This window comes from Boleophthalmus pectinirostris, unplaced genomic scaffold (genome assembly GCF_026225935.1).
Source record: "Boleophthalmus pectinirostris isolate CB_2022bp ecotype Guang Dong unplaced genomic scaffold, ASM2622593v1 HiC_scaffold_5, whole genome shotgun sequence".
NCBI lineage: Eukaryota > Metazoa > Chordata > Actinopteri > Gobiiformes > Gobiidae > Boleophthalmus > Boleophthalmus pectinirostris.
The window spans coordinates 21,881,168-21,904,507 of NW_026571404.1; positions in this window are offsets into that span (position 1 = coordinate 21,881,168).

The window sequence follows — 23,340 nt, forward strand, 5'->3', positions numbered from 1 at the left end:
TTAGAGTAATCCTGGTTTATTAGTGTATCAACATCTCAAAAGCTCAGAATGATCTTTTCCACCTTGTGATGTCATGTAGTGGTAGTTTTCAAGTTAACATCTGCCTTTTACCGTTAGTTCAGTAGAGACTGGCAATTCCTAGGCTGAAATTATCCAAATGATTCTAGAGAAGGTGTAAGAGGTTTCAAAACACAGCCTAAATATGCAGAATTTATGTGGTAAACGTGTGAATGAAACAAAACACAAATTCAGGAATGTTGATAAGGAAGCCCTGTTATAGCATAGATCAGAAAAAAGCGTAATATGGGACCTTTCAAATCTTCACAGAAAGCAAGCATATGTCTCTCAGAAGAGCCATAAAACAATCAGGTCATTACAAACCCTAACAGTGATAGATCGACAGCCCACACAGCTGTCAATCACATCCTGGCCCTGTGCACAGAAGTGAAGGCAGAAAACTGTAGGAAATGATGGAGATTGAATTAGTGGAATAACATTCTTTGCAAAAACACGCACACAAGTTCCTGTAGAGGCGGCTCAGTGGTGCTCACAGTAATTCTGTTTGATAGCTTTAGGAGCCCCCACTTCCAGTTCTCTCAGAGTGCCCACTATGTTTAAACACTTGAAGCTTTTTATTAGATTTGCTGTTTGGTCAGTGCAATTGGATGCCCTGGCAAAGTCCAGGCAAGCTTCAAATGCAAAATACTGGTACATGCATCTCAGAGTGTAATAGCTTTAAATGTGACCCTTAATAACAATGCTGGGCTATGTCGTGTGTTATAAAAATTCCACCGCCCCCTTTTGAATTATACAACGTTTCAAAGATCAGCAATGTGTAGGAAATTGTTGGGGCAGTGGAAGTTGAAGTGTAAGAGAGTAAGGCTGATTATTTATTCATTAAATTTGGCTGAAAGTATTAAAAATAATCCTGCATATTATGATTGTGGGGTTGTGGTTCAATATCCCATTGACCCAAGAATTTAAACATATATATATATATCTGCTTGAGAATATAAAAATACCAGTGTAGCAAATAATTATGTTTTAAGCATGTCTGAACTGTAATGTGAAGAAAAAAAAAGAAAAAAAAAAAGCTCACAGTGACGATGAACAGAAGCACTCTAGGGACATCTAGTGTTTCAAAGTGAATCCTACAAACGGGAAAATGTGACGTGAGAAGATGCTTGCTCCACTGAGAATATGATTTTAGAATTCATTATTATAAAGAGACAGCAAACTAAAAAAACAGACTGCTTTCCGGTGACTTTCGCATAGCTTTTAACCACAAAAAAAATGGTTAAACAGGACTTTTTACAGTTAAATGAAAACATAGGATACATAATTATAATAATTATGATAATAATGTAATAATAATAATAGATACAGAATTTGACCTGGGACCTGCTGGTTTATACATAGGGGCTACACACTTAAAAAGAATAGTCAAAGTAACAGTTTGCTCTGTATGCGCACTTGTATGTACTAGTACATTGTTTCCCAAATACTGGGTCTCGACCCTCAGGTGGGTGGCAAAATATTTTTTTTGGGTCACCTAGTCAGGATCTGCATGTTGGTCTAGTCTAACACTGATATGCTGCTGCGTTCTCCTCCTGCACCCCGGTCTGAAACGCCCTACCAAAACGCAGACAGGCCCACCTGTCTGTCCTTGTTTTGTATTCTATTGACTCTTTTGTTCCAAAATAGCTGGTTCAATTGAACATGTAGAAGAAAAAGAAATGGGCATTTAATGTCCAAATAGCCAACTTATGGACACCTTTTATTGCTGGTTCAATTACTGTTCTTTTTGTTTAAAACTTGAGTAATACTAATTGTTCAGAGAGACACAATCACTCAGTCTACAATAAAATATCATGATTAATGTTCAATAATGGTCAAATCCACCTGTATATTATGATTTACGAATAATGTCTATTGACTTGGATCACGAAGATTTATGACTTTTAAAAATGGGTCTCCAGAAAAAAAGTTTGGGAAACACTGTATGTTTTGTAATGTAATGCACCAAATCAACCGCTAGATGGAGACATGCATCTTTTGTAACCCAAAAGATACAGTATCAGCATGAACGTCCCCAGAAACTCCTGAAGACATAGATGCAGCATATTATAAATTGCTGTAACACGCAACATTGGATACAGTCAGATTACGATCTCTTGGACCATGAGACAGGATCTAAGAACATTCAAATCCAAGAGTTGTTAGTGTAAAAATACTATGCCGACATGTGGTGACAAGTATCAAGTTTGTAGACGGGAGCACTGTCTGATCTGTCTGACGCCACTGTATATCATCTTCACAGCACAGCAGGCCAACTTCATGCAACGTCACTTTCTTCTGATTCGTGTCACGAAAATCTAAGCGTGCAAAATGCAATGTAATGAGAGACGTCAGACTGGAGAGACAAGATAAAACAGGGGACTTACTAAGATGCTTTATATAAAACAGTGATGGATAGGGAGATGACAATTAGCAGGAGGATGCCAGCGTGCTTTATTTTGAAATAGACTAGAACTACTACACAGACATTTGTTTCATTACAACTAAACAAAAATAACCTTACATGAATAGGCCTATGCGGTTTCGAACATCCGATGTGATCTGATCATCAAACAACTCCAAGAATATACAGGTTACTACTCACAACTTGAAGATGCACTGCATAATTTTTCTGATGTCTCCATGGAAATGTTATTGCTTTGTCAAGAATGTTCTACAGTATTGATTAAAAAGCACAAGGGAGACAAGCAGGTTACAGCACTACGCTACTTTACAGGTCAGATCTGTGGAGAGAGTTATTGTATTTCTGGACAATAGAGACGCCTACAATAGATAAATGCTAGATGGAAATGTTTAAAGTCATACCATGGAACATTCCAGGCAAAGCGCTAACATGTCTGTGGAGACAAGCATGTAGCAGACCCCCCACCAGAAAAGTTGCCCAGTGCATCTTTAGCCAATATAAAAGTTGGTGCCAATACTGAGGAAAAGAGATGAATTAGACTATTAAGGCAATGATAAATGGAGATTTTCTTCCCAAATTAACAAATTAAATTACACTGAAATACTGCACCCAAAAATGGAGCCTACTCAAACTTGCAAATAACATCAAATATTCCTAGTATGAGTCTTGGGTGGTCATGAGACAGACAGCACTTGTTTGTTCTCTGTGGTGTTCCACGTGCAGACATAAGTGCATTCATTTTGATTTAGCAGCTCGAAGTGTCAGCTATCCTCTATATGTGGACTGGTGTAAATGATCTGAGCGGGACGTTTGCTGATTATGTTGAAATCAAATCTCCTTCTCTGGATTATGTCACCTGTCCCCAATGAACCACCAGATTAAGGCTCATTCATATTTGCCCACGTGCACATTTTTGTATCTGTTTTTTTTTCCCTTTCAGCGTGTGCTGCTCATGTAGTTCTAAAAGGTTGGAGCTCAGTGAGATCTGTACTTTCTGTTCAAAAGGCCTTCACTATGCTGCAGATTTATTAATGGATTTTGGAGTGATAAAAAATTAGAACAGTTGCTATAGCAATTAATAACTCAAAACCAAAATATTCTGTCTTTCAACTGCCAAATGCCATTGCTGCCCCAACCCTCTTAACTCTCCCCTCATCCTCATCAGAAACTCACTCACTAAATATCTTCAAAAACAGCTCAAAACTCACTTTTTTCTCATAGTCTAAAATTATTATGAAGCATCTTGGAGTTACAGTGAAAAGCTCTATATAAAACCAGTTTATTATAATTATTATGATTAACTGGCATTCCCTCATACATGCTTTACTGTTTCATGCATTATTTATTCATTCCATACACACAAGAAAGCGGCTGCCAATCTGCACCATCAGCCCCAAGAGACCAACAAATGCTCACACTCTACATTCATACATAGGTAAGGCTGGTTATGTGTCTTGTCGAAGGACACAACAACACTATGCACTAAAGCCACTCCCGCCCCACTGTGGCAGCTGGTATCCCCAGTGGTTTCCCTTCCAAGTTCCAATCAGACCCAGTCCTGCTTAGCGCCTTAGATCTTATGAGATCATGCAATCTCAAGGTGGTATGGTCTCATATCCAGTTCAGTCTTTGCAGTTTAGTCCTGTATGTTCTTTTTGGTTTAGATCTTGTACACATTTAAAAATGTGCTAATAAATTAAAAAGAGTTATCATTAGTCTTGATTTTGTACATTTCTTTGACAGTTGTTTTTTTATTTCAGTTATAGGTAGTTGAGAAGTGAGACACAGCACTTCCTGTTGAGGTGACTCTCATCAAGTTATTCTTGATGTAAAGATTTGATAATCACCTGCATTTGAAAAATGTAAAAAAGAGCACAGTTTTCGCTCAGTAACATTACCCAGCCATGTGGAATGATCCCCTACTTGAGAAGCATCAAAGCATGGCGCCTCTGTGCTGTGCTACACCTCTTTGTTTTCAAATACAGTCCAATCTTGGACTGTCCACAGCAGACAGGGCCAGCAGGCTGCCCCCAGACCCTGGAACCGAGTCAGGCAGCACGGGCCAGTATCATGGCAGCCAACGCCAGCAGATGCACCGCTCTGAAGTCCACATCAGAACACCAGGGCCCACCGTTTGAAATGTTCTGCCTCTCACATAAACACACACAAATTCACTGCTAAATATAAACAGCCCTGGGCCCAGGAACTCGCAATAGAACTCAAATCTGACAGCTCCTTTTTAATCTCCTGCCATTTGCATCCCTTCTCTACTTTCTACATCAGATAAACTTTCTTCATTGAAGGTCTTTTGAGGAATTTTATACTTGACGTGATTAAAATTGAGCAAACTGTATCAATTATGTGTGTTTTTTTTTTGTTTTGTTTTTTAAATTCACTTTGCTGTTGTCAAAATCTCCTAGTCAGATAATTTGTTTACATTGATCAGATAAATCAATGTGCTGTTTTCTATTGTGCAAGATTAACAGTGTGAACCAGTATTTTAGTATGGGCACTGCTCCCTCCTTCTCTGGAGCTCTTTTGTGTGTAATAGTGGATTAGCTCAGGCTTATGAAAGTTGTAAAGCAGAAAGAATGAGCATCGATCCAGTTGCTCAATGCGGACTAACACAAAAACACCAGCTCTTGTTTTTCTCCTTCTGGTTGTTCTCCGTCCTTCCATTGCTTTGCATACTAACGCTGAGTAATTATAAAACTAACTGCAAAGTTATTTTTACATCAGATCAAAGTTTAAAGGGGCACTGTGTAACTTTTCTAATGGAGGCTTGTCTCCATGGTTGCTTTCCCTGGAATCTTCCACAGTATGGCATTAAACTTATCTATGAAGAAAAACAGGTGGCGACAAGATCTATGGAGAGGAGAGCCTGCTCACAGTAAGAATATATGTTTTTCAAGCAATAAAACACAAGTAATTGAGTAAAAGCAAAATGGATACTGTGAAATATTGTAGGCAGGGAAGACAAGTAAATAACAAGACAGAAACAAGTAAATGGCAGACCCCCCATCAGAAAGGTTTCATAGTGCACCTTAAAATACGAGACTAGATTATGGGGACTGCTTGGGAATACTATTTTAATAATTCTCACGGTTGTTTGGAGCGACTGTGCTGTAGGACCTGCCTTGGATGGCATTGCTGGTTTGATAAATTGGTCCTTTCATCTTTTTCACAGTGTATTGAGCTACTGCTTGTGCGTATGTGTTCAGTGAGTGTGTTCACATGTGGTTTGTGTGTATGTGGCGGCTACATTGTCAGAGCTGTGAAGTGTTTTGGCTTCCTTGACAAGAGCTGCTGTCACTGCCTCTGAAAGCCTGTAATAGGTGCCCATTCTCCCACAATGAATACATACACCAGCAAGAAAATGGTGCTTCACAAAGACCAGATAATCAAGCAGAAAAATATGAACAAGGCCACTGACATTGTCTTCAGAGCTCTAAATTTTGAGTAAATGATAGTTGAAAGTGCTTGCATGTCACAGTGAATGATTTCCATTCCAAAAGATCAAGCACCCCACTCTGGTGCTAAACGTACAATTGGATTGATTTACGATTTTTGTTTTCATTTTAGTGTTCAAAGACACAAAGACAATTTAAAGTGTGGGCTCATTTATAACTGATTATACATTTCTGGTGGAGGGTCAATCCAGGCAGTATCTCCATGAAGAGAAGCAGGTGATGGACCCACCATAAAAGAACAGGCATCGAAAGTGGCACTGGCTACTAACTAACTACCTACTTAACTGCCTAACTACTACTGCTACTACTACTACTACTACTTTCACTAATGAGCATGCATAAAAGGCACTAGATAAATAATGTTTGTAAAGGCATCTTATTCCCAATAGTTCATCTCTAAAGAGCAGTAGATACAAATTGTTCTATTTGCTTATGACATTACTCAAATGATCTATAAATAGTTGAGTTGAGTAAAATAGATTTTACACAGTTGGCAATATTTTGAAAAAAATTGGTTTTATGAGACACTTTCTGTTCATCTGTTACATCTATAACAATTATTGCATATTATGGAGATTTTTCTTCATCAGTCCAACTTCTACTTCATAAAGAGCCAAGTTACAGGAAACGTAGTCCAGAAATAGCAAAAATTCTAAACTCTCCAAGCTTCATCATTCCAAAGAAGTTCCCAGGCTGTGCAGGAGACACTGCCCCATATATGCAAGTTCTATAGGACATTTAAAATCTAAAAACTCTAAATAGAGGCAAAAGGTAAACGTGAAGTGGAATGTTGTGTGATTTCAATGAGGACACCATAATTAGTCACAGATTATAATAAAATATGAAAATACAAAGGAAATTCTACTGAAATGGAGTGAAAACCACTCAGAAACATGTGAGTGAGGTCACAGCCCAGTTTAGTAAATGTTATTTGTTTATTTAATAAGAGATTAAGATAAAAGGTAAGCACTTTTGATAAAGAAAGAAGAGTTTTACTGTACAAATCATTACAGAAATATTGAGCCCACTACAGTATGCCACTTCATCTACAGATATATTACACATTTCCTTACAAATTACACTTTTTGTGAATCTCAAATACAATTTTGAGATTAGGATTTTTTTTGTCTTTCTTAAGAGGACAAATTAACTAATATTTGTACCTTGGAAATTCAAAATTGTTTGTAATTTTTTGTTGTAATGTAGGAAAACCATTAGTATTTAAATCTGCTCATCAGTTAATAATTGAAAATATATTATGTTGGATTCATTTTGCCTCCAGTTGGCTCCAGTCTGGAATTTTGAACATTCTGATGACACAGGATTTTAAAGGGTCTGTGTGTCAAACTATTGGTCATAAATGTCAGACCTCCACAGGGCAAAGGAGCATGACCCCCTCAGCTGCTCATCTCCCAATCTCTGCAAGAGAACTCTTTTCTTGTTGCTTATTTTAGCCAAAAACAGAAGCTCTAAGTTGAGACAGCAACACTGGCCTATGTGTAAATTGTAGTCTGTTTCTCTTCAACTCTCCCTATCCTCTTCAGGAATGACCAGCACAAACCCAGAGAGTGATACTTTGAAGGTGCACTATGTACTAGTATGGAGGTATGGTTTCCAGTGGATATGTTATTGCTTTGCCTGGAATATTCCACTGTATTACATTAAACTTATCCATAGTCACAGAGATGAGCAGCGAGCAGGTGATGCAACCAACTCAAATTACCAATCAGATCTGTGGAGTGGCAATTGTGGTCAGCGTAAGAATATGTTTTTTAAGGTATATTTGAATAATAGAACTTCCTGAAATTTATTGACCCATAATATACAGTGTAAGTTTAATGCAATATTGTGCAGCATTCTAGGCCAAACAAAACCCTCTACACACCTTCAGTTGAGAACCTTTCCTCTGAGCTGGCCACACAGGTGCTGTCAACAGATCACAGTTAATGTCCATATAGAAATATACAATACAGGAAATGATAACACGGAAGTTAGCCATCATTCAATTGTAACAATGAGCTATACTTCCATGTGATTCAGATGTGTTGCTTATTCCAAAATAACCCCAAATACAAGAGCTAAAACTTGCATAGTGATTTGCACACTATACTGCTCTTGCTTCTCTGTCTTCACACCTGAAATAAAGGCTTTCTAAAAATAAACCGTTGTTTGTGTTTGCTAAAAAGTGAGTCATACCCTGTTATATTTGCAAACTAGTGTTCTTTCTTCAAAACATCTTTAGCTCAGACATGTAAAAAATATATATTTGTAAGAGATTGTAATGGAATGTTGTAATTGTATTGTTTTGAGTGCAGAATAAAATTAGAGCCAGACCCGGCTCTGTTCCCCAACTGCCATGGTCTCACAATCACCATGGTAATGACTGCCCATTTGACCATGACTGCCGTTTATCACTGTCTCTTCAAGCTCATTGGCAGCATGTGTTCAGGCTATAAACTTCAGACAGACAGAACAGACAGACTAAATGGTTTTGGAGGTCAAAAGATGGTCCATTTTCAGCTTTTTGGGGAAGATTAGACAATTAAAGACAATGCCATTTGTACTTCCATTACCTTAAGGGGTTATAACATTACAAAAATGTTAACTACAAATGCTTTGTCAAGAAATAATTCAACAAAATCACCAGTTTACCATAAAAGTGATCTTGAAAAACACAACTCTACAACATCCTCATTACAGTTTAGAGATATTTTTGACACTCGGTCTAAACGCATGCATCTCATGACAGCTGATATTCACGCTGGCGCACCATGCGTAAAGCTCCTCGCTCTACCAGTGTTCCCACTCATTTGATGCGAGTGGGGCGCTGCGTGAGCACCACACACGCGGCGTGGACGAGAGCGCTTTCTGCCTTCATACCTTCTGGCTACAATTTCCTCTCAGTCTGTCCGTGCTGGCGCTGGGATCGCTCCACTTCAGTTTGGTGCCGCTGCTTTCGTCAAAAGTTTAAGTAGTGGGTAAGATACGAGCCACAGCACGGAGAGGAGCGCACGAGATGACACGGGAGTAACAGGAGGCAGTGGTCGAAAGAAAAAGAAGAAAATATAAACAACACGCTTCGCTTTTGATATCGTTACCACGGAAACGATTGAAGAGAGAGTGCTTTTGACTTTGGACGCGGTGAACGGCAAAGGTGCGCTGAGGATTACGCAGAGCGGCTCGCGGATGGTGGTGGATTTTAGCGAAGAGGAGTCGCTGCCTCTGTGCAAGGTGAGTGATGGGCAGACCAAGGACAGCCCGTAACAATCGATTTGTCCATTATTGGCTATTGGACATGACCTTGCTTTGAGTTAATGACAGAAGTTCCAACTTAGTCTTCAATTTTAAGTGCAACAATCTGTAAGGCAAATCAATAGGATGTCACAAATATAATTGGAAAAGTTTCCAAGAACAAATGAACACTAACTAATTTAGGCGTTTTAACACTGTGAATAGAAGTGATTAATTTTCAGCTTTCTCACAGCTGAGACTCCCAGGATATAGCCTAATAGCTTCAAGAAATGTTTTTAGTATTTAATCAATTAAGCCTATAAAACACATTTGCCAATGTCAAGCTATTTCTAACCCAAACTGCAAGTGACTTTCTGATATCATTGAAGACAAACAAGTCTGCTCATCTATTGTTTTATTACCTTCCACTGGCAGAATACCAGCAAATTGGCTTGGCTGTCCTGTCCTTCATACACAGTCCCGCTATATCATTCAGTCACATTCAGTATGAACACATACAGTAGCAAGACAATGATGTTTTATTAGGGCTCCTCTGACAGCGAACTCCAATAAGTCTCCTCTATACAAACTCAGTGCCTTTGGAGCTTCATACTCTGTTTACATACCGTTATTGATTCAAGTATGCACACGAGGTCTTCGTCCTCAACTGGGATCGATTATTCCCGGACGGACTTCTAACTGTAGTCCGGGTCACCGCAGCCGACAAGCTGACAATATCTGTCTCTGAGCGATAATGAGCCATAATAATACAGACTGGTGAACTTTTTACCCCTTGAAATGTATTTATTTATTGGTTATCTGTCTTTATAAATAAAACACAATATAATGCAGCTGTGAACAGGGAAAGATTTTTGACAGTTTTGATGCTCAAACTGTAGCAAGTAGCAGAGGGTTAATCGACCAAAGAATGTATTTAGTCAAAAAACCTGGATAAATGAAGATGGCATGTGGCAAAAAGGAGATATAACCTAAATGGTAATGGATATTCAATTAAGTGTAAAGAAATAGGCTAAATAAAAGAGAATATAACATCAAAACAAAGCATCCATTTGAACAGGTAATGGCATGAAGTAAAATAATACAATGTACAGTATTTTTCTGTATTTGAAAATTACATTACACTGTATACATTGTTAATGAAGACAGAGGAACACTAATCATTGTATGTTATGTTAAATTGACAGCACACTTGGGGGAAGAGGACTGCTGTGAAAGCCAAAAGGAAAGGTGTAACCTAACAACTCAAATTTAGGTCAATATCTTTAGCACAAATGGAGCAAAAGTGAGAAGTAGCCCAGACATGACAAGTTCATTAGCATGTTCATAATGTAGAACGCTGAGGGGGTTTCTCTGCAGCTTGGTTGGAGCATTTTTCTTTCTGTCCGCACGTCTCTTGGGACACTGGGGAGAGTGTGATTAAGTGACTGGCAAACAGGTGAAGGCATAGATGCTTTGTTTTCCCTGCAGATAAAGTGTAGTATTAAGCTATATCTGTATTGAAAGGGCAGTTACAAATTATGTGGAAGTCATGCCGGGTCCTTTATTTTAGCTGGAACAAGATCGGTGTAGCACAGCATTTGCACATCTACTTATGCTGATTATACTGCCCTTGGTTTCTTGGATTACTCTGATAAATGCCACTGCTGGCCAAGGGTATAAGAGTTGTACCTTTGGAGATACTTCTTACAGTTTTGCCTCCTTAGACTTGCCAAGTTCTAATGCTTCTCCATTTGTCTTACTTCTAGCAATAGTCCTAATATTACACTTGGACCTAATTTTATAGTATTAGGTTTATTTTGGGTTAGAAGCAATGGGTTTTATATAGAGGTTCTAAGGTGGAGGTTAAGCTTAGCCTTTATTGTCCTTGTAGGGAAATTTGTCCTCTGCATTTGACCCATCCTTCAATGGCGCTGGGGCAACCTGTGCACAATGCTACAATGCCATGCTCGGGGACACATCTCCAAATCATGAGCTAGGCTTGATCAGGACTATACCTTAGCTGGATGATGGTGCAGGTTTTGGGTTCATAGGAGAAACAGAAGTGCCTGGAAGAAACCCACCCAGAAACAGGGAGAAACATGCAAACTCCACATAAAAATGCCCACACCACCCTGGTACATTCCACTCTGAAACTGGCATGAAGAGATAGGGCTAGATCCCTTCTTTTCAAATCGTTAATGATCAGTTTCTCAATTGACAGTTTTACCAGCCACTGCACTGTCAGTTAAAGCATGTGGTTCACACTATGGAGGGGTACATTTGACACTTTTTGTGTTAATTGGCACCGATTAAAATATGATCTGTTCATAAATTTAAGCTTGAAAGACATATAATTACTAAGTGTTGGTTGCTTTAGGAAAACACAGTTACCGACATTGTCCATCCATACACAGAGATTATTATTAGTTGTATTTACATTTCTGCCCAGGGTAATGCTTCTTTTTTTCGAGTCTAAAAAATATGATTGTATGTAGGTTGTGTGTCTGTCCTCAGGCCTGCTCCATAGCAACAGGCAGCATATCTTCTGATATCTTTTTTCTCTCACTAGATGACCTTTGTGGTTGCCTTATATCAGTGGGTGTGAAAGAGCCTTATTGATGTGTGACCTATCTAACCTTTTCAGAATGAATATTCAGCACCACATTCATCATTTATATACATGGTAACCTCTTGACACAATCTGCAAACAGCCCTTTTACACTTCATTTCGCTGTATAAAAATTCAGATATGAATACAATTGCGCTTTAACTAACGACTTTCCCGGTCTTGAACAAGTCACACTTTATTTCTTATTCCGTTTCAACTGCAACAGGAAACAGAAGGGACATATTTAATGCACATCTCGCCACGGTTGTCGCGTTATGTTAATATCATCGTCGGACTAATAGCCAGTTGCATATTTCATATCGGGCAAAGCAGACTGGGGCCCTTTACAAATCAATTTTCTTTTGCGCCATCATCGTTGCGCTTTGGAAACTGGCCCTGTTCCAGATCAGCAGAATGGTAAAGGGGAGGATGGTATCACAGTGTGGGGGCTACATTACTAGGCCTGTTACGATAATTAGAATATCGACTTAAGGCTCATTTATGCTCCACTTTGGTACGTAAACAGATCCGTGCGTTCCAAGCCTAGTATCCGTCACTAATCGAGACATTGTTCTGTTAAATAACCACCAGAGGGCGCTAAAAGTCAGAGAATTGACCAAAATGGACGAAATAGAGCACCAAATAAACAAACATGGAGGTGCCCAAGGCAGTCTTTAGATCGCCTCTGTTGGAAGAAAGCCAAAAAACATGAGGTGCCTGAAGCATTCATTTGTTCTGAAGCTGGTTTAAGTCACTTTTTAAAAACTTTAGCCTCTACTATTGCGCTGTGCTCACTATTGCTCCTAGTGGTTAGCACATGTATAGCTCTGGTGTTAAGATCCCACATGTTCTGAGGAGTTCGACCAAATGACGGACAGAACAAAGCAAAGGATGGACAGAAGTCTCTACAAATATCTGTATCATGGATCTATAATATAATATAAATAATAATACGATCTATATAAGCAGAGATTATATTATACTTCCATGATCCGTCCAGAACGTAGAGCATAAATGAGCCTTTATTATAGTTCAGTATATGAAAACTATGAAAAATATTTTGGGGCTCAATATTTATTACGGGTGCTTTTTCTTTGCAATAGTGTGGAGAAATTCGCCATTTTTATGTGATACAAGATTTGAGCTGTAGCGGGTAGAAAAAATAACTGCTATGGCTACTTGTCAGTTTATTCTGCCATTTATTTGCAGCAGCTCAGGCTTTTTAATGATACTGTCTATTTTAAAATTGGTTTACTTGGATTATTCTGCTTTGTGTCAGTGGCAAAAAGTGAAAAATGTTATTGTGACAGACCTATGCATGAATGAAAATATGCTAAAAGGTGTACAGCTCATTCCTGTTTTTACATTTGCCGTCCTCATTTTTTCTCTCAGTGGGTTTGACATGCTGAGATTCACATGGTTCACACAGTAAGGCATCTGATAGTAGCTTCCTTCAAGGTCATGCCCCATTTACACCAAGCGTCTGTCAGTGCAAGTGCATATTGCCAGCCAAGTGTTTTGAACTAGATCAGAAATATTACCCCACCTCATAGCATTTAGTATCATCTTCCTTTTACTTTGAGGCCATTGTAAATAAATGAGTATTGTGTGCGCATCAGGGAAATGGCTTTTAGGACAAATAACGGTGTTCTTTATTACAGACATAAAAGCAGTATGGTGCAGGGCTCTCTGGGGTTTTTGTAGAGATTGTTTCAGTAAAGCGCAGATGCACCTCACTGTACTTGGGTCCCTGAGGAGGAGGGGGGACTGCAAAATCACACACACAGTTTTATTTCTTTATCATTAAAACCAAAAAAAGGGTTATATAATGTTAAAAGATTAGCTTAAGAATTAATTTGAATGAGAAGTAAAATGAGTCCATATTATCTATACTCCATTGATTATTACAGTCATTTTATGCTAGATGGGAACACACCTTCAAAGGGTGAAAGGGTTCATTAGTCCACATACTTGGACTTGGTTAGTTGCATAAATAGTCAAATCGATCAAATATACTTTATTGTCCCAATGGGAAATATGTCTTGGGCAAAATGTTGACATTTGCAGAACACACAATAAGGACAATACAGACACACAATGTTAGAGTTACACAAGTTTAGTCTAAGTTTATATTAACCCTTAGCTCATACTCCCAGAAAAGTGCGTGGGAAGAATCTGATAGAATCCTGTGGGCCAACACTGAGCTTTCATAGAAGTCTAAATAAATAAGATGTGGTATTATTATTAGTCCAATACATAGCCCAGTGTTTAATACCATACATGCACGCCAGATATCTGTTGGTCGATATTTGCACTTTTTAGTTGATTGGTTATCGGCTTCAAATTTCCAGCAGATTTTGTTTTGGCTGACCTGCTGCCTACAGAATATGCACAAAGCTCTTTCTGAACACTTTAGTGCTCTTTTATAGGTTTGCGGTAAAAAGAGCTGTGGGTGAGTTTGTAGTAAATTTAAGTTACATATTTTGGGTTGAAAATAATCAAAATCTGTCGACATATTGGCCCAGAAACATTGGTAGAATTTATTGGCCATCTGTTGCTCTGGTTTCTAAACCAGACAGCACTGGCCTTGAAAAAATTAAAAGTCTTGTACAGATACCCTGAATAGCTCATGTTCATTTAAACTACTAAAAAAGTTTATTAATTTAACTGCCTTTTTATTTCATTTTCTAAAGCACTCCCTGAGAAACTGAGGTCTTAAGCCTCAATCATTTTTATTCTAATGTTGTTAGAGACGATCAGAACAAGCAATAATCTCACAACAGGTATTAAACACAGTATTACTAGAATATCCTTTTACGTAATGCCACTGTAATGTCCACACTGCATTAGATTAAGTATAAGTCTTACATAAGCAGCCCAATACAGTGACAGCCAATAGCTCTCACTGAAACACCGTGGGAGGACATGACCACACGCTGTTATTAATAAAAGTAAATATATTGTTTCTTAACTCTGGCTCATTGCTGGGATTTCTGCAACAGCAAAATCATGCACAGACCACACGTTTACAAAATTGGATCACGGTGACTGACAGTGGATGCTATAAGGACATTAGTGTACATGTCCCCTGAGGAAAAACTTCATCATTAACAATCCAATGTGATGGAACAGCAAACATCTTTTGAATGGTGAGACAAAGTGAGATAGGAATAATGGTGGTGATGGTGGAAGATTAGATGATGTTTCAATATGCCACTGATTAAGATGCTTGTTTGACTAATTACTAACAGTTACATTTCTAATTAACAGCTAATCTGTTGTGTTGGAGTAATGGAGAAAAATGGACGGAGATGTTCAATCCACAATGTTTGTCTCAGCTGTTTAGGCTTGTTTTATAACACACATTTTAAACCAGATTATAAGTAGAGGTTGCAGTTCCATTGGGAGTTTCAAGTCTGAATGGACAAGATTGTGCCAATTACATTACAAACCCTTTTGGTAAATTCGGAATAGTTATACATTAAAAATAAGTTACTTTTGGAAATGTTCTGATTTGCTATTAGATTTGGGATTTATGTTTTAATGTGTTCAGAGTGCAGGTTGTGAAATAAAATGAATTAATAAACAAATACAAGAATCAGATGTTTTTCAGAAAATTTGTGGAGATCTAAACAGGTAGGAGAAGAATTTTCTATTGATATTGATGCAGTGACATCAGGTTGAGGGTGTTCTACATGTATCTGTATGGTGGAATGTTCAGGAGTTACCAGGTGACACAATGCGCACATTAGTGAAAATAGACAAAAATGTTTTAAGATTGTTTGAAAACACACACACACACAAATAGAGATTAGAGATAAATTTATTAAATGGAACTCGTTCTCAGGAGCCTGTGATCAATGCGAATGTTCATGGTCCTGTTTAAGTGTTTGATTTTCAAAAAAAAGGTGAGATTGACTAACTGAAAAACTGCAATTTTAGGTGTGAGACTTGTTTAACAGCACAAATAATCTCCCCTGTGGTGGTTCCAACTAAACCAGCTCTTTTTAGTCAGATTGTGTTAAAATGAAGCTCAGGATAAAGTCTAACATGCCTCAGATAGAGCAGTGCTTACAGATAGCATCACACCCCCAGGGAATATTGATGACCTCAGCTGCAAAGTATCAATAGACAGGATATTTTGTTCTTTGCAAAAGACATTCTAACATCCATAAAAGTACAGGATTTGGGCTTTGATAATTGTGCCAACTGAAATTACAACTTTAATTTGATTGCACTATATTCTGCAGCCATAATTGAGGCCATATTTAAGTAAGACTTAGACAAACTTTACTGATCCACAAGGGTAATTATTTGGACACAGTAGCTCACACCTCACAATATATTATCACAACAAAGAGCAAAAATGGTAATAATACATTCAAAACTGTATTTTTGATGGATTACAAATAAAGTTAAGATCACTGAAATGTCTTACTCTTGAGAAGACTACAGTGTAACAGCGTCTTAATGGAACAGAGGGACCGTACAGTTTTGTTGCCATTCAGCACAACATCTCCATATGCTACAGACACAAAACAGCCCTGCTCATTTCTACAGCTGCCTTTTGTCTCCCACTATTAACTCCTTTGCCTAAGTTTGTTCGACAACACAAGAGCAGTCAGACACCAAAACTTTTAACAAACTGGAAAAATCTAACTTGGCCCCTAATAATAGTCGTCACTCACCCTCTAATGAAAGCATATTGTGCCCCAAAGCCGTAACTGTGCTATTAATCCCATTAACATCTAATGACCCGGAGAGAGAAAGAGTCAAATATAGCAGCGCTGCAGTGAGAAGAAAAGGTCCTATAAAGGCAGAGAGCTTTTAGCACCGCACTCCAAACCTCTACAGATGTTAGCAAAGTCAGAGTGCAAATCATTCACAGCATCCAAGCACAATGCAACCAAATTAGCCCTTATGTATTCAAGAGGATAAAGAGATGATGATCATAATGGTAAGTGTAAAAAAAAAAAAAGAAAATATACAACTGTCAGGTTTTGTGTAAATGCATTTGAATCCCAGTAAGGCTGCACAATATTGACAAAACTGCTGTATTTTTTAAAGTATCTCAAAGACAGGACTATATTTTCAATATTTTAGCAATCCATCAGAAATGTACTAACTAAAACAAGCCTGTAAATGTCTTGGGTGAGGTTCAAGTAATGCACAAAACCTAAATAAACAGTAAAAAATCCAGAAATATAAAAATATTAAATATAAGCAAGTTAGTTTTATTTTTGATTAGCTCTATTTGCACTCTGATTTGCTTTGATACAACTGCAATCTCAAGTATTCCATCCATGTTTAAATGAATAAATGATTTAGTCCTTTGCATTTAGTGCTGCATAAATAGAAACAGTATTTTCAACTGCGTACAGTCATAAGCATGTTCGGATGCTTAATTGCCACTTAAATCTCTAAGCAATATCCTATGAGATTTTATGCTCACTGTCATTTCTAATAAGCAACTAATGTCTCCCTAAAATGCCACTGCCTCATAATTTCAAAATTTTCTGTTGCCCTTGGAAAAAAACAATTATAAAGACCATAATGAAGTCTTAAATTAGTAGCAGAAAGTAAAAGTTGGTTTTAATTGTAACATAACTCTTTCAGATGATTAACAGAGAGAAAAGTGAGCACACTAAATCTCAGCTTCACTGCAGTACACTTTTAGAACAGCTTGGTCCACCTTTTGCCTAGTTTTTAACACATGTATAATTAATTTACAGGAAGCGTCCCTTGGATAACTGTCCCCACTGTGAGAAAAAAGGATCTGTAGTGAAAAACGCTGGTCTGTGTTTAAGGAACATTGTATCTGCTCCACTTTTCTGCAGCAGTCGTCTAGCCTCCATTGCTCCTCCATCTTTCATGAGTAATCCCTGCCCTCCAGGCTCAGCTCTCTGTTGGAAGATGGAGAACTTTTTGTCTACCTGTTTTGGGGTTTTTTTTGTACCAAGGTGATCAATGTGTATTGGCGAGACAGTCAGGTGCGCTAAGTTAAGAGAAGAAAGTTATATTTTATGACCAAGCTTCCACTGCTAATAGGTATGTTTTTAAATTTGAAACATAATTGATGTAGTAAGTCTGCTGAGGATTTAATTTCAGAATTAATTTTAAGTTTGGCTTGGAGTTTGCATTATGTAACTTTTCTGGTGAGAGTATGCCATCAGCTTGTCTCTAACAAGATATCATTGCTCTATCTAGAATTTTCCACAAATACACTCTTTGAAAATCATGCATTCTTATTGTGAGCTGGATCATGGATCCACAGATCTGACCTGTAACTTTGTCTGGTAGAGGTAGACTTTCTTGTCTTTATGGAGAAGTTTAATGTCAAAAATTCTTAGACTATTAAAAGAAAAAAATATTGCTCTACAAGGCAAATCATTTGGACACAGCAGCTAACACACAACTCACAAAATATTATATATTCTTATATTTGGTCATATAAACATTCTTGGCAAAACAATGACATCAAGTAGATGGCTGACTCTTTACCCGAAAAATTACACAGTTTAAGATTATTGTTTTGAGCAAAGGAGTGTAATTGGCCAAGGGGTCCGGTCAAGCAGTAACGGAGGGAAACAGGGGCAGATTTTTTACATTCAAAAAGCTCTTATTCAGAAACTAGAGGGACTATTGAAATAAGTAAGATATTAGAATGTAGGAAAGAGTTAACACTCCAACAGGGTAAAGTTAACCCTGCGATATTCTTTCAAGTTGTTGACATAACATTTAAAAACTCTTGTCGGTAACGGAGGGAATGAAATATGCAGCACTTTTTGGGCAATAAATACAAACAGCAATAACTACCGGTTCTCACTTACATATCCTTAACAAACTGGTTTGAATATTTGCTTAATATAGTTTTCTACCATATGGTACAAGATTAAGTTGAAAAACCTCTTGCTTTTTGAGTAATGAGATTTTTTTATTAAGAAAGGTCATGATAACGGAGGGAAAAGTAACGGAGGGAAAATTGTGCAAGCAAGTAGAAGGTGCATGATTTAGCATAATTTGTCAGTTTTTTTCTTCCAAATACTTTAATATTACTTCAAAATGAAAGGTAACTATTTCTATAAAATATATCAGTCCTTCCAAGCAAATTTTTATCATTTTAAATACATTCTTTTTGAACAATCATGTATCTTCATCAACAGTTCAAAGATTGAATAACACAAGATATGATGAAATACATCCATTTATTTACATGATTTGCAGATCTTTGAAATTTGGGAAATAATTTTTGTTCCATGTTTCATACATGGTATGTTTAAAATGTATGTAACTTTAGAACCAAAAATGGTACAGAAAAAAGGTAAACAGTTTCATAAACTAGAGTACACATGCTATCTGTTGAATACATCTTTATATCAGATGCATTAACTTGAATTTTTGGCCTTGCTGTTTACTTCTGCTTGACCGGGGACCAAGGTTAATTCTATCATAACGGCTTATGTGAATTTATGAGATTCAAAAGATGCTGTTCACTTTCTCTTATTATCTTTTTACTGTCATACATTTATATTAGTATACAAATCTTATCAGGGTTTATATTAGTATAAAAAACTTGTCTTTATATGTAATTGTGCAGTAATTTAGCTGGCACAGAACAAAGCCCGCTCCCGCAGTGCAAACAGAATTGAGCATGGATTGGGACTGGAGACCCTGGCCTGGGTTCCTCTAAAGACCTCATTCCCTCAGTCTATTACTGTACCTTTGATTGCCATTGTACAAAGGGGAAGTTAATCTTGGACCATGCATGAGGAGGCTCAATGAAAGCTATATTGAGAAAGATTACATTACCCGGAGCAACAAGGGAATAAAAACATATGGTAAAGCATCAATGTTCTGCAGAATGGTTAAAAGGGGTCTATTATTATTAAAGCAATATTGCCAGTCCCTGTAGATGCTCATTAGATGGGCACAAGTCAATATCTCATCACATTAGCCATCATTTTAAAAGGCTTTTGAAGGCAGCCCTAGATTCTGAACAAAAGTGTACCCCGATGAGTCCAGTTCACAGCGGGGCCATGCAGACGGAGCGGAAATGAAACGGTGAAGAGGAAGTGGAGGAAGTAGTGAGTTAAAAGGACCCTGCTGTTGGACCACCTGCTGTTCTACCCCTCATTATCGCTCCGTATCTGTCCGTCCCTCATGTGCTAATACTGTGCCCTATACAAACATCTGCAGCAGTCTACCGTTCACACAACAACAACAGATTTATGTTATGGACATAATAATAATATACAGTAGAGCTGTATTTAGTTTGATTCATGCATGTATTTTGTTTGACCTTTTCTGATATTATGCAAAACTGACTCTTGAGAGCTTTTAGCCATTTTAGAATGCTGTTAATTCCTAAAAAACAGACCTGGAGTTGTGTTTTGTTTCATTCACACATATTTGAGAAACCCTTCATTGTTAGTGTGTTTACATTTCCAAAGCTCAAAATGCTCTGTTCCACCTTGTGATGTCATGAAACAGTAGTTTTCAAGTTAATAGCTACATTTTACCTTTAGTTATTCTACCTTACCTTCAGTTAGTGAAGGTGCATGAAGTTTAAAACCACAGTGGCGCATTTCCTATATTGTCACATTACATCACACGGTGGAACAGACTGAGCAGTTTTAAATATGCAGGGTTTTTTTTTTATGTTACATGTGTAAATGAAACTAAACACATCTCCAGGTATGTTTGTGATGAGGAAACAACATTATAACATAGATCAGAATATACTGTAAAATGGGCCCTTTAAAGGTTGTATGGAGGATTTTTTTTTGTTTCAAATTGTCAATGATAGCATTATAGAGATGCAGTAGCCTTGTAATTATGATGACCAAAAAAAAGAGAATAAAAATTCATCAACTCAAACTCGCTACATTTCTAGCAGAACTGACTTGCCTGCACGCTGTCATTACGTGGTTTGCGTACGCCTGTCACGCAGTCCACAGACGCACAGACGCTGTTTACTCCACCAACGCAACAGTTCTTAGCGGCTTTTTTGACCTATATCTTCCTCGCAGTTAGCACAACGTTTGTTGCAATGGCGACAAGAATCCAGGAGCAGTTAGCCGCAAAAGAAAGTCTGTTTTTGAGGTCGCTGAAAGAAGAAGACAAGGGGAAAAGCAGCGAAGCCAAACTAAGGTGATTCTTGGAGATTCATTCCAGCGATGGAGCGACTGAAGCAGACACAGGGTCTAAAGACTGACGCATTGGTCGCCAAATTACTTCTGGACAGGTCACTTCTGCTTATTATGAAAACGTACTTTATTTCCAAGAGCTAGACAAACGTTTTTCAGGAAACGAATGCGATATCCTATTCCTGAAAACGTAATTTTCAATGCAAAGAAAGAGCCTGCTTGCTGCTGCGTGTAGCTAGTTCATTCGCACGGAATCTCCACGCACCCCTCTCTGCACCGCTCCCCTCTCCTCTCCCTGCTCCCCGTTCCGATCTTCCCCCTGCTCCTCACTTCTTCTCCGCGCACGAAATGTCTGCGCACCCCCTCCCCCCGCTCCTCACTTCTCCACCTTGCCTAACCAACACTGTAGTTAGTTGTTTACAAGTCATTTGCTGCGATGAGTATTTGTTTTCTAGAAATAAACCTGTTTCTGGTGTAAAGAGGAGGCGGGAGGAGGCGTTTCTACGTAGGGAGCTGTGGGGGAGGGGGAGTGGTTTCACGCATGCGCAACATTTGAAAAACGACAGTCGCTGGATTTCTCATTCCTTGGAAAATCCTCTATACAACTTTTAAGCATTCCTGTGTGCTGAGACTGCCCGGCACAGGAGATGAAAATGTATGGATGTATAGATTGGTGAGGAATGCTGCCTTCTATAGGAAGTGCAAACATCTGTGAAGAGTTGCTGCTAGCATTAGTGTTTAGAGATTGCCTTGCTCTTTGCTATTCCAGGGTCAATATAGTACGCCAAGGTTTGCATTATAAGTGTGGCAATGGTTTGGCACAGATGCCTCCTAGTTTATAGGGATGTCAAGATTGATAAATAATTTAAGAATAATTTTACAAAGAAAATCTTAATTTTTTACATGTAATCTGAATGACAGTGATCAATAACCGTAACTAATGGTAAAATCACAGTGTTTCTTCTCCCCATTTACAAACTGGTGCAGATTTACTGTGGATGGCACTCACTTTTGCTGGCATCAAAGTTCCAAAGGTGCAAACATGATACTCCATTGTTTATCCTGAAGGGGGCAAAATGGAGGTGTAATGTATCCTTTTTTCTATGAGCTACGAGCTCGATCATTTATTGTCAAGTTGGTAGATTTTATGTTGGTGGATCATTTTGTGCATCCTCCTTTTATTTTAATTTTTTTAGCCAGACCCATTCAAATCTCTTCTCTTCCATAGTTGTTGTTTTTTCAATCTTCAAATCATGCTACATACAGACGAATGAATAAGTGCTCTCTCTAGGCAAGGACTTCAGACAAATAATTCAAAAAGGACCATGTACTACCCTGTTTACTGAATTCCTTTTAAGTCTATTCATGTAACAGCATTTTAACCATTGCCCAAGGCTACCAAACACTAAGCAGTAATTCCTTCATTTCTTCAACAGTATCAAGTGTATATGATTTATATATATTTATAAACATAGTAGGAGGTATGCAACTCATTTTATATTAAAAAGCTGTCTGTAATTATTTTTCCAACTACCTATCCAATTACAACCAACACACAGTACTGTCTTGTCTTCTTCAGTTTTATTCACTATACACAGGTGTATAGAGAGGAAAATGTATTAAAAAGCCCACACTGCAGCAAATGAAGCCTGCCTTCAACTTAGGGGTGTGGCTTGAATGGTGGCTCCTAATCTTAAAGGCAAAGTTAGAAACAGCCTCTGAAAACCTGCTGCCATTTCTATAACTAACCCTGTGAATTGCATTTCTATTACTTCTTATCAGTAACCTATTATCAGTAACCCAACACTGCATATCAGCTCATAAATTATGGATTTTCAGATTAACTCTTTCCTGATTCAAATTACCGCCATTCTGAAAATGGCTGTTTTGCCTTACGTTGCCACCGATGAGAATTGTATTATTCTGGCTGGAATCACAACACTAACAGGATTTATGATATGGAAATCCTCTGTTACAGACCACACCAGACTTCTTTCCTTCTGCCTGCCTTTAATTATTTCTCTTTATCTGTCTCTCCATCTCTGTGCTCCATTGCCTCTTTCATTCCATTAATCTCCGCAACAGATTGCTTCTATTAATTAGTCCTCATCTCCTATCTTCCATGTAATAATTAGGTAATGGAGATATTAGGAGATAGGGACATTGCTGCATTCACAGTGACTTTTAATTTTCAGGGAGATTAAGACAGACTGGCTTTGCTCAAATCCCCAGCGCTTTCATAATCAGGAAATATTTCTCACCCGATTATGACTGTCACTTTGTCAATGATTGATTGTCAATACAATTTGTTATATTACGACAAATGGCTTGATAGCTTTGTGCATTTTGGTGTTCGCTGATTGCTAGAAACATCTGAACGAATATTGTCCCTAGCAGACGGTA